A 13,560-nucleotide genomic window follows, 5' to 3' on the forward strand; every position below is an offset into this window, starting at 1 on the left:
TTCAAACCTAAAAATAGGATCAGCCTTCAAAATTTGGGCTACAATTTCCAAAAGCACCTAAATGACAAAATAGGACTTGGGCTCCTAAGTGCCTAAGTCACTTTTGAAAATGAAACTTAAGCTCCTAGATTCATCTGAGTGCTTTTAAAAACATTGCTCTTGGTCTGTGCAGGGTGTTCAGATCTAGGGCTTGGATTCAGGCTCATCTCCACTACAGCTGGGATTTTCAAAGGACCCTCTGGGAGTTATGAATCCATCTCCCATTGGAATTCAATGTGATCTGGGTTGGGTATCTCGCTCCCTGAGACGCCTCTAAAATCCCAGGATAAATAACTACAGAATGTAATAAGGCTAATTATCCCCATCACAAGGTCTGTTCACACATGTTGTATAGGTGGGGCCGCCATGAGGGGGGATGCAGCAATTGTGTCTGAATGGATAATGCAACATATTATTATTGTTTAGCATCATAAATAAACACACATCACTTTCCAAGGTACACAGAGACATGCCACCTGCCACAAAGCTCAGTCTTTATTGAGGCAAATACAAAGCCATAAGATTTCAGTGACAGCATGGGAAAAATCCAGGATCCTTGTGAGTGAGAAAAGTGTGGCACAGACAAAGCCTTCATAGAACATGCGGGATTTGAGGGGGGGAATGGGAGTAAGAGAGGGTGAACACTGGGCATAGGGAAGTGACAGGCTGTTTTAAGTGTAGCAAGCAGCATGGAAAGAAAAGCAATATCATGAATGAGAGAGGACAAAGGGAGCAGTTATATATTCCCCTTACAGTAGTGCACTGTTTACTATGCTAGCAACGCCCTTCTACGCAGCAAGGACCTGGAGGCAGCTTTGTGATGTGCTGATTCTCTGTCTGTCAACTAAACTAGACAGATAACTGATAGTGACTGATTGATATATATAGTTCCTTACATCGAAAGCTCCCAAAATAGTCCTCATTCCTCACACTGGTTAATGAGTTCACACACACAGAGCATATGCACATCTCTTCACCCACCTCTGAAATGAGCCATCTCTGAGGCTCACTGCAGCAGCAGCAGCTTTTAAACTGCACAATAGCCCAGGAGAGGCAATTAGGGTGGGTTGAGATTTTTCATTCACAATTTTTTTTGGCAAAAAAATGGCTTTTGGGGGGTCAATTTCCACAGGAAATGTCTGATTTAAATGAAATGGGGGGGGGGTTCATTAACAAAACAAACCAGCTTTTGTTTTCAAGGGAAACTGTAGCGACCTTGTGGCTAAGATGAAGTGGGGCTTCTGGCCAAGAAAAGGCACGCGCAGGAATGCAGCAGGGAAACTCCCTTCTAACCCAGGGGTACCTGTGCCAAACCCCCAGGATCAAATACACACACACACACACAATGAATAGTAGGATGAATATACGAAAGGAAATATTTATTTACAGAGGGATGAATGGAGAAAAACAGGGGAGAACAGATAGAGGGAGCAGTAAAATGGGGTTACATCCAACACGAAGATCCAGGTGCTGGTGGTACCACAGTATAAAAGGATAATAGATGCACCTACTAATGTGCAAAGAAAAAGAAAATTAGTTGAACCAAACTGAGAGACACAAAGAATAAGCAACAAACTGATTTTTCAGACAGTGTTGTTGGCAGTTAGACGAATATTGCAAATGGTGTGGACTAACTGATCCAAGGCCTAATCCATTAACACAGAGAACTCATCTGATACTTTAATATTGTTATATTAACAACGCTGAACTTTGCAACTCAGGCTGGGTCTGGCTCTAAAATTCACTGCTGGGCCGTATCTCTCCGATGGATCAGACCAAAACCCAAGATCAAAACACCTTGAGCATTGGGGGAACTCAGCTCTGGATCCAGAAGTGAATTTTGCAGGTTAAGCCCATATCTCTTGATGATGTTTACGTGCTTCAGTGAGTCAAGTAAAGTTGATCTTGAGATCCTGAAAGAGCAGAAGATCAGGTATTGCAATCACCTGGTATTAGAGGCATGTGATATAAACTTGTGTGGGTCACTGCCCTGTCTTTCTGCCTGCCTGCTCCATTCTTGTTGGTGATGTGTCCCTGGAATAGCATGGGAAATGGGTATTGGTTTCTGGTTTACTGTCAGTGTGTTCTGAAACAATGGCATTTATGGGGAAGGGAGGAAGGGGAAGGGGTGACTTCTTGGCACCACTGAGATTGATGATGGCAGGTTGGGTTACATTGTTTTCCCACTAGACTCAGGGCCTCCAGATTTCCTTGGATGTGTTCAGAGGACTTTCAGCCCACAAAAACATGCACTCAGAAGGGGGGAGGAGGTGGAAAGTGGGTGATGTCAAAGCTTATATGATTCTATGCAGGCTTGTGGTCGAACTCTACCTTTCCTGCATGTTTGCCCCAATAACCTAATGCTGCAAATGGGGAAAAACAAGGTTACACAGCTCTCCTCTTATTCGTTGTCATCTCGGGCTTGGCACTTAATGCGGGTTCAGGCCTGAAGTGCATAGGCACTGACTCCGTGGGAGCACCCACAGAAAAAAAGTAATGGGTGCTTAGCACTCACCGGCAGCCAGCTCCTTCCCTCCTCGCCCAATGCCTCCCATCCACTGTCAATCCCGCCAATTAACTGCTCCCCCTCCCTCCCACCCACCCGCCGTGATCAACTGTTTTGCTGCATGCGGGAGGTGCTGTGGGGGGAGAGGAGCGGGGGGTGCGCTTAGAGGAGGGGGCGGAACTGAGCGGGAAGAGGTGATGGGGGCTGATTGGGGGTGGGAAGAGGCAGGGCAGGGTGGAGGCTTGGAGGAAAGGGTGGGGTAGGGGCGGGGCCTGGGGTGGAACTGGGGCAGGAAGAGGCGGGGCAGTGGGCGGGCTTGGGGGATAGGGAGTGGGTGTGGGCGGAGCGGGTGGTTGAGCAGCCTGCGCCTGTGCTGAAATGTATATCCAATCAAATTCATCCCTGGTGTCTCTCCACTGAGATCAACACAGTTCCATCAGGGCTGCCTTTGGCCAACTCTGTTTTTCTTACACTGCTCAAGAAATTATCAGAGCCAAATTTTCCACCAGCCTCAGCTACAGCCTCCATGTGCCCACAAAAATGTCCGTGCACTGGGCAGCTCACAAAAGGAGCTGATTTGCAACAAGGCAATTACAAGTGTGGGTGTGCACATGCAGTTTTTGCTTGTGCATCACAGCGGTCCTGGGTATAGCTGGCAGAGTGATAATGAAAACACTGATCCAGTGTAGAGTGATTCATCCCCAGCAGAGCTGGAGGCAGGATCATTAGTGGCAGTTGAGATCGATCCCATGCTTCTCTGATTTACTGTGAATGCTGTCTGCATTTAATCTTATGGGGATTAGCTGCATTAGGGCCTGATCCAAAGCCCACTGAAGGCAATGGGAGTCTTTCCATTGACTTCACCAGGCTTTGAATCGGGCCCATAGGGAGACTATGTGCTTTGTGACATTACATGAGAATTTTGGCAGAACTGTCCTAGCATTTTTCCCCTTGTGGTGCATTCGTTCAGTAAGAGCAGGAGCTCGGCCCGGATGTGCCGATGACAATGTTTCAGAATCCCAGATTCTTTTCACCTTGAAAATGTAATAACTAAAACAAAACTGTGGCTGTGGCTGACACCGATTTACCTGGGGCTCTTTTTTATTTCTGATTCCCTGGGGTAAATCTTAGCTACATCGTGGTAAATCTGGAATAACCATATGAGAGTCAATAACTTTACTCCAGCTTTAAATCAGTTAATTCAGCCCCTTGTGTACACTGAGCCGCATTCTAATGTGTGGAGATGCCCACCTTTCATGCAATTCTGGGCATCAGGTTTCTGGTTGCCAATAGTTGCTTCCCAGTGTCACACTGAAGAGACAATGGGCCTGTTTCAGTGCTCACCCCAGTTTTATGCCAGTGTAAGTGGGATCAGAACTGGACTCAGTATCTTGTGGAAAAGGCCCCTTTCACTCACTTGCTACTGGAAACGGTGGGCCAAATTCTGCTCTCAGTTTACCATGGTGTAAATGGAAAGTACCTCCATAAAGTCAGGGAAGTTACACCAGATTTGGGCCATTATAAATGAGAGCAGAATTTGACGGAGTGGGTTTAATTACCATCTAGTATTTCGAGCCAAAGGGGAGGGGATGCTGCTAGACAGGAAAGGGCATCTACTCAGGAAAGGCTGATACTGTTATCTAGAAGGCAGAAGGAGGAACACCTACCCAGACTAGAGGGTTATTGCCACTAGCCAAAGGAGGGACAGTGCTCCTAGCCAGAGGGTAGGGGACACATGGTTCTCCCAGACAGAGAAGGTGGCGAGGGAGGGAAGAGATCACAACACCACCATACTTGGTAGGTTGAAGACAATCCTGTCCACCCCCCTCTCCACCTTTCGATGAACACTCAGCAGAGTTAGCAGTCAGCTCACCGAACCAGGCCCTTGTCGCCAGAACTGTTTCTCTGAGCTGCGTTCTGATGTACAATGGAGTACGTCTCAGTGAGAGATGAGAGCCTCCGGACAACTGCCATTCTGAGCCACTCGGTTGCCTCTCTTTCTCTTTTCCCACTTCATACCCAGCTGAGTTGCATCTCTGCCTTTACTTGCCTGTGGCCAAAGGCCAGGGTAAAGCAATAACAAAGGCAGAACGTGCTCTGTCTTGACCCAGCTCTGCGGTGACAAACACGGGTAACAGCAGCAGTCACAAAGCACTGACTCAGGCCCTTCAGCACATACTTTCAGCCACGGCCAAGCACTATCGGAACAACACACCTTTCATTCAAACAGCTGCTCACTGCCCTGACAGAAAGGTCAGGGCCTGGGAAAAAACCAAATGGCGGTGCCATGTAGGGAAAGAATCAGCCGTGCATAACAACTCTGTTAGTCTGGTTAACTATACAATTTGTGCTTGTTCTGAAAGTCACTGGGCAGCAAAATGCATGTCTACTAATAGGAACTATGTGATGGTAAGAGGGGTGCTTTGCATTTTTCACTGTCACAGTTTTGGGATGATTGTTTCACACAAGTGGTGGAAAAATCATTACTATTATTTAACTATTATTTATATGACAGTAGAAAATTAGAAGCCTCCACCAAGATCAGAGCCACATTGTGCTAGGCACTGTACATACACAGGATTAGAGACAGGGACAGCCCTGAAGAACTTACAATCTCAGCAGACAAGGCAGACAAAAAGTGAGAGAAAGGTTGTGTTGTTATCCCCGTTTCACAGGTGGGATGTTGAAGCACAGAGAGAGTGAGGGCTTGTCTAGACAAAGTGCACAGCACGCTGGAGTATAAATCTACCTCACACTAGCCTGCTGCACAGGAAATATCTGTGTGGACCCTGCTGCCCACAGTTCCCTAGTGCACTTTGATCTACTGCCGTTCCAAAGCAAAGGAGGTCAATGCACACTAGGGAATTTTTAATGCGTGGTAGCAGACAGTGAGTGTGCAGCAGACTAGTACAAGGTGGATTTACACTCCAGCTTGCCACAACCTATCAATTAATCTAGTCAAACCCTAAGGAGCTTACCAAAGATCACACATGAAGCCTGTGGCAGAGCAGAAACACGAAATATGAGGCTCTATGTTCCTGAACCTGTGAGAATCAGTCTGTATAAATGCTGCACCGGTGGTAGTTCAGGGAAGCACGTCAACCAACCTTGCACACATTTACACACACCTGAACCCCCCCTTCACTTTGGTGCACGGATCACAAGGGAGAGATCAGGCCCTGGCTCCGTGAGCGGATGCTTTAGGTTTGACTTTTCCTCTCCCTGCACTTCATTTTCACTTTCTTTTCTAGCAAGCTCTGAGGGCTCTTTGATTTAAGCCTTCTCTGCTGTACAAGAGCCTCAATCCAGCCAGCATTGCCTCAGATGAAAAACAGAGGACCTGATCCTGCCGTCAGTTTGTATGAAGAATTCCCATTGGCTTCAATGGGAGTTCCACAGGGGGGATTACCAATTAATTGGGTCACTCCCTCATTCCCTCCCCAACACACACACACACACACACACAAAATATTAGGCTAAGGCGACAAGGTGGGACTCAGACATATTGTGCCATAAATCTGAGTTATTGTGCTGATTAGGTATAGAGGGTTATTTCATAGACAGCTCCATGAATCTAGCCTGTAATTAGCTACGTCCAAAATAGGATGGTGGATTGGAAATGATCCGAGTCTGAGAGAGATAAGTGTGTGGAGACCTAAACTCATCATTTACCCCCTACCTATTTCAGATCTCCGTGGATCCTAAGATGTAAGGTCAGTAGATAACCACAGCCTAAAGGAGGAGGTAAACTAATGGCCAGCACAGGAGCAGACTTTTCCTTCCTATTAAAAATAGATGAGCAAGGAGAGGCAGAGAGCTAGATTTTCAGAATTAAGCATGCAGAAATTCACAGCACCTAGTTTGTGGGTGCATTTTGGCAAAGTTATAAACAGCTGAAGGCAGGGTCTTACAATGGGAAGTATCTGGCAACCTTTATATTAGATGGCACTAACCAGCTCCATCTATCATTATGGGCCTTATTCTTCTCCAGAGTAAATCAGGATTAAAACTGCTGAAGTGAATGGAGTTACACCAACGTAAATGGGAGGTGAACCAGGCCCTAAGTATTGTAACATTCATGCAATAAACCTATGTAGAGCACACTAAAGCACTGATATTTTGGACCAATTTCCAACTCCCAACTGACGTCAATGGGAGCTGAGTACTTGCACACAGGCCTGAATTTAGCCAACCATGTCCAATTTATTCCTCTGCTGTTACAACACCCCTCACTTACAAGAATGCATTTCTTTATCTTCCCTGATAGTTGAGGCTGTGAGACAACTGGTAACCAATGAGAATAAGCCCCATTGCATACCTGGTTTTGTTCTAACAGACCTTGCAGATGCCTAGCTCCTAAAATGGGAGGGGGGCATGACATCACTAGAAATGCAATGGGGGGAGGGGGTCTCATGTGGCTGAGTCTGAGCTGATTATGTTTATCACAATTAAGTATTAATGTTAATGCGGTCTATCTGAGTGGATGTGTTTAACGGCTTACATTGTAATTAAGCAAAGCCTCTCAATGCAGCGTCACTAATGGTATGAATCCCCACTAAATTACCAATAGTCCCCAGCATCTTGTCAAATCCTTTTATAATAGCCGTAGAAAATGACATTCTGAGCGGGCAAGAAGCCAGCCAGCCTGCATGGCAATCGTTAAGAATCTTGAGTGTTTATGGCCCTTTTTTGAGTGTTTATGGCCCTTTTAAAAAAAGCGTTACTGAACACTTCCCCCCCCCCCCCCCCCCCCTCCCCGACTCTGTTCCTGGGAGTATTAAAAGCAGCACCTTGACTCAGTCTGCCATATAAACATCCTGCTGCCCTCATACAACCTGATATTGTCTTCCTCCCAGGATGAGACGCTGAATAAGAAGTGACAATCACTACTCCTGGCCGGAGGAAAACAGGAAGTGTCTGAGTTGTACAACCCTTTTAAACATTGTCCTACCTGTTTTACTCCTTGAATGAAATGTGAAATGTCTTTCCTTTCCCCTCTTATGTAACCATTTCTGACCCGGGGAGATGATTCATCTAGCAATACCATTGCCTGAGGTTGCCCTGAGACTGCATAAGGCACTGGGCTTAGGTGGAAGACACATTTGTGACTTGGACCAACCATGCTGCGGGTCTCTTAAAAACATAATGATATTGGCCCAAAGGCCTTGCCCTCAGACACCTTTCTGATGGCCCCTGAGTGAAATGAGCGTGGTGGCATCAGGCCAGATGCTAGTGGACAAGTGTCCACATTCCATCTGCTACTTTTGGTGCTGGAAATAAGCACAGAGAAAGGAGCTCAAAGAACGGACTGATTCCTCAGCACTGCAGCCTGGCTAACTCACTCAGAAACAAAGTAGCTTCCCAAAGCCCCCTGAGTTTTGTCCATAGTGCCACACTTCCTTAAAGGGCTCCACCTCCATTTGGTGGAGCCAGGCAGTAGAGAACCCAGGAATTCTGGTACCCAGTCCATTGCTTTATGACTGTATCCTTTCTTGATACGGAAAAAAGATTTTTCCCATTTAGAATGCCACTCTTGGAAGAGGGCTATTTATACATTGCCATTTCTTTGGAGTGACTGATGATACAAAGAACTTGGCAGCATTTTCTGCTCTAGAGCATTCAACAATTAGATCTCAAATCCCGGTTTCCAAGTGCTGGCCTCCCAAAAAGAAACAGGAGAAAAAATAGGTTTCCGATGTGCTCCTCTTTCAGGCAGCAGGGTAAAAATATCCCTTGATGAATTGGATGGTATTTGCCATCACATAACAAAGTTCACATTCCCATAAACAGACACCAACACACTCTGCCCTCCTCCACCCACACACAATCCACAAAAGCCATTTTAAGGAGGATTCCGGTGCAGCTTTGTCTGTTATATGCAGTGCGGAACAATAGCCCAGGATTTGCATATTCTTTGATTAAGGTCACAGTCCCAAACAACAAAGCTTTGTAAAAGTCTTGACATGTAGGAGTAACTCTTGGGACCAAAAATGAGGGTGGTCATTGACACACAAAAATAGCTTGGAATGGGGTTAGGTGCCAATGAGCAAAACAGAATCTAGCCCAAATAGTTACCATGTAGTCATCTTTGGGGCCAAATCCTGCAGTCCTCTCTCAGGAGAAGCTGCTGCTGCTTTTTCTTTTGAGGTAGGAAAGTAGTGTTATCACGTGCATTTCATTGGGAGTTTTGCCTAAGTCAGGAGTACAGGATGTAGCCCTTAATGAGGTGCATTGTCAGATAAATCCCGGATGCACTCTCCAGTATCAACCATTGTATGTTTGCAATGAACCACACGCTGTGTGTACATTGTCCTTTCTTGGCTGAGTTAAATGCTGGCCATGGATGCTGCATGGACACACTTTACGCCTGGAGTCCTCTAGTCATCTATTTGGAAGTTTCAGGGGGCGGGGGGAGCAGCTATGCGAGTTTTCCCCCACGCTGACCTCACAGTGCATCTCAACTGTGTCCTGGAGGATCCACCTCCAGGGGTGCTGGCACAGTCTCCATGCCCCACTCAGTCCACGGCCGCTGCGCTAAGTGAACAAACCAGGAAGCCTGTTGTGGGAACGATGCTGTTTACAAGGACTCCGGCTGACTAGGAGAAAGACTGAGACCATCAGACTCATTTTATACAGACCACTGAAGAGATTCAGATGGGAACACCCTTCAGGCCCCATTGGCCTGGGTGGGACCCAAGCCCCGACCTAGGTAGTGACACCACGTTGTCCTGTTAATCAATTTTTGAGGGGTCTTGAAATTCATCCCTGCCCTAGCACTAAGGCAAGCACTGGGACAGAGACGAGGTGACTTGCACCCAGGGCCGACGAGGGGTGGGGAAGCCAGTACAAATTACTGGGGCCCAGCGGTCCAGAAGGGGGCCCAGGACCCGGCTTCCCTGGCTTCCCACCCACCCTCTCGTCGGCCCTGTTTAGCCAGTCCGCCCTTGCTGGGGGGGCCCGAAAATTCTTTTTCACCAGGGCCCGAACCAACTCTCAGCAGCCCTGCTTGCACCTCCCCTATTCGGGGGGGGGGAGGGGCAGTTCTTCCCCTGGTGTGGATCAGAGCTGTCCTAATTTGTACCCTTAGCTGGAATAGCCCCTATGGACCTTGCATAAGTGGTAAACTGCCAAGGTGCAGGATTGCCCTGGCCATGTGACTTCCCTGCCCCAGTCTGCTCCTTACATGACCCCAGCCTACTGTAGAATGCCCCAGGCACCAGAGGCGCCTGAGGTGGGCTCTGCACTTGTCTCTGTGAGTGGGTGTTTAGCATTACTGTCCCTATTTGCACTGGCTAAGCTGGTGCATATCAGCCTCAGCACAGAGGTCAACTCCCCCCTTTGCTTCAAACCAGCCAGACTTCAGAAGCATGCATTTCAAACACCATAATCTGAACCCTCATGTGACAAGAGTTTGCTGTCCCCAGCACGCCTGCTGCCAGAAATAGATGCTGTGACACTGGGGCCAGACTTGCAGAATCTGTCTGTGGGCATCGCTGGTAAATCACAGGGACCAGTGATGGAAAAGACCTACTAGGCCATGTAGTCTAGCTCTGCTAGTCCAGCATATTCACAAGCCATGAGAGGGGACAGGACTGGAGCACACAGTGCTCCAATAGGGTTACCATACATCCAGATTTTCCCGGACATGTCCGGTTTTTGGGCTCCAAATCCCCGTCCGGGAGGAAATCCCAAAAAGCCGGACATGTCCGGGAAAATCGGGACATGCGGAGCCGGCGGTGCTGGGCCGGGGGCCGGGCCGGCGGTCGGCGGTGCCGGGCCGGGGGCTCGGGGGCCGGCGGTGCGGTGCCGGGCCAGGGGCTCGGGGGCCAGGCCGGGGACCGGCAGTGCTGGGTGGGCCGGGGGTGCTTGGCCAGGGACCCGGGAGCCGAGCCAGGGACCGGCAGTGCTGGGCAGGCTGGGGGTGCTCGGCCGGGGGCCCGGGAGCCGGGCCGGGAACCGGCAGTGCTGGGCGGGCTGGGGGTGCTCGGCCGGGGGCCGGGCCGGGGACCGGCAGTGCTAGGCGGGTCGGGGGTGCTCGGCCAGGGGCCCGGGGGCCGGGCCGGGGACCGGCAGTGCTGGGCGGGCCGGGGGGCCGGGCCGGGGGGCCGGGCCGGGGACCGGCAGTACTGGACGGGCCGGGGGTGCTCGGCCGGGGGCCCGGGGGCCGGGCCGGCGACCGGCAGTGCTGGGCGGGCCGGGGGTGCTCGGCCGGGGGCCGGGCCCAGGGCCGGCACCCCAGGGCCCGAGCCGACCCATGCTGGAGACGCTGGGGGGGCCAGACTGGGCTGCGCCTCCTCCCCCCACACCTCCCTTACCTGCTTCAGGCTTCCCGCGAATCAAATGTTCGCGGGAAGCAGGGGAGGGGGCGGAGTTGGGGCGGGGACTTTGGGGAAGGGGCGGAGTTGGGGTGTGGGCAGGGCTGGGGCGGGGCCGGGGCCCCGTGGAGTGTCCTCCTTTTGGCGGCTCAAAATATGGTAACCCTAGCTCCAACAATTCACTCATTGGCCTTATAGCTCCTGGGAGGCAGGGCATTGCTAAGCAGCAGATGTTAGAGCAGCCCTTGGACTGTTCTAACTGTTGGCAGGGGCTAGGTCAGCCACTGGCCAGACCCAAGAACAGGGCAGGAAGAAAAGGACTCAAAGTCATCTCTTTGGTGGCTGCTAGTTCAGCTCAGGCCTGGCTGGGGCTTGAGCCCTATGTCTCCATGTTACAGGTCTGTGTGAGGACAGGGTTGTATAGCGGTAAGATCATATTGTTCAAGTCCATCTGAGAGGCAGAACGATCGTGTTGGCAGAGCGCTATTGCCAGCATCTAACTGTCATACAATAGCTGCTCCTCACTGCCCCAGCACCTGCCAGCAGAAAACACACACAAAAACCTCCCATCTGCATTTAGGTTCAACCTATTGGCAACCTCTGGTGGCCGTAGTGCAAAACTGCAGGCAGGGGTTAGCTGAATCAAACAGCTTTTGAAATACGTTTATTACACTAGATTAACAAACATGAATCTGAATTTGTGTCGTAATCCTGTTGATGAGAGCCCAGAGACATTTACTCAGCAGAAACAATAAAGCCCCCTACTGAACTCAGTCAGCTCTTTTGATTCACAGCATAATGCTGCTTATCATCTCTTTGGGGGGTTTTCACTGTACATCAAGCCTTGAATACACAGTAGATATAGTTCGCTTTTTTCTCATGTTTAGCTTTGGGCTGCCAAAGTTTTATAGACATCACTTTCTTGAAATGAATGTACAAAGGTGGAATACACTTATTTTTCAACCAAAGACTGTCTCTTCACTTTCATCTTATGACTTTACCCTGATCAGCCCTGATAAAAATATATTACCCTGTTTCATAGCAGCAGCTCAGTTGTAACCCTGCTAGGAGTGGCAGAGTTTGGATCAGTCCTGTAGAATATGAGAGCATTTTTGAAATAAAGGGGGAGGTGCCATCTGGGTTCCAGTGACAAATGCGTAATAGAGGGACTTCTCCTCACTCTCTTCTGGCCCATCTATTTATTAAACATTTGCTCCTGATTAACAAGAGGTGTTATGTAGCCTACAGGATAGCACACTGGGCTGGGACTCAGGAGACCTTGGCTCTATTGCTGGCTCTGACACTGACCTGCTGAGTGACTTTGGGCACATCACTTCACTACTCTGTGCCTCAGTTTCCCCATCTGTAAAATGGGGATAACTATAGTGACCTCCCTTGTAAAGCGCTTTGAGTTCTATGGAGGAAATGTGCTTGATATTATTATTTCCCCTTCATTTGATTCCAGGCATCATCCTCTCCTGCAGCATGGAGAAAATAGTTTGTTTCTGTTACCTTCAGGTCTGGATCTCTCTCTTGCACCGCCGTACTGGCTGGGCTGTACTCTGAAGATTTGATTCCTTACCATGGTTTTGCAACTGGATGCAAAGTTCCGTGCCTGTCCTCCACTAGAAAGTGAGCAAAGGAGCCCACGCTGCTGCCGCCTGGGTAATCTAGTCCCTTTGATAGTCCAAACCCAGGCGCTAGTCAAACTGTGTTTCTGTGGGCAATGGGTAAAAAATTAGCCGACTACTTCTCTGCAAGCCCTGCTGAAAGTTCACCTGTGACTCTGACCTCTTTAGTGCTGTCCTCTGTTGAATTTGTCAGTGCACGTGCCGGGGGCATGACAGTGGTGATGGGCAGTACTGCATGGGCAGGGATGCTCAGTCCTTGCCTTGGAAACGAGGCCCTGACATTGAGGGGTTTTCACTGCCTGGCTTCCTCTGTAGCACTAAGATACTGTCATGAAAGAATGTTGCCAATGACATTTCTCAGCAAGTGCCTGAGATTCCCATCTGAACCCCATGAGCTCATTGAGACCCAGCTGGCTCCTACACCCACAGCCATTACTACGAACGCATCTAACCTAAACATTTATTTATATTGCAGCAGGAAAGGGGCTGTGGTATAAATAACCACATTCTATTCTCTGTTTTCCAGCAGGCACACATTGGAATCTGCAATGATTTCTCATGTCTGGAGCCCCCTCTAGTGGAAATCTAGAGCTTAACTGCCTGTAGCAATTACAAGGAAACATATAAGAGCCAAGATAGGGAAGGTTCGGTGCAGGTTCTGTGCAGCTAGCATGAATGTTCACCGTTCCTTCACAGGAGACCAGGGTAAGCAAAATGCCCTCTGGGCTTTCAGTTTCATATTTCTACGAGGTTCTTGTGTAACAAAACACTTGTACACACACAAAAAATCCCTCCCACAGATTTGCTACCATGCTGCTTAATTCCATAACAGTCACACAACGCATGCACACTAATCACTACAAAGGACATTTTGCTATCAGTCTCGAGCTCCCTCCCTCCCTTCCCTGGCTATTAGAAAGTAGCTCCTTTTTCTTGCCTTTAAGTAGCATGGACTCATTGGGTACAGAGGCTAAGCTGCAACCAATTCCTTCCCATGGAAGAGTGCCACCCTGAGCTGAAAACTTGCCAGGATGGCTGGGCCTCTCCCAGGAGGCGACATGGCTGCAGG

The sequence above is a fragment of the Chrysemys picta genome, chromosome 3 (assembly GCF_011386835.1).
Source record: "Chrysemys picta bellii isolate R12L10 chromosome 3, ASM1138683v2, whole genome shotgun sequence".
Lineage (NCBI taxonomy): Eukaryota > Metazoa > Chordata > Testudines > Emydidae > Chrysemys > Chrysemys picta.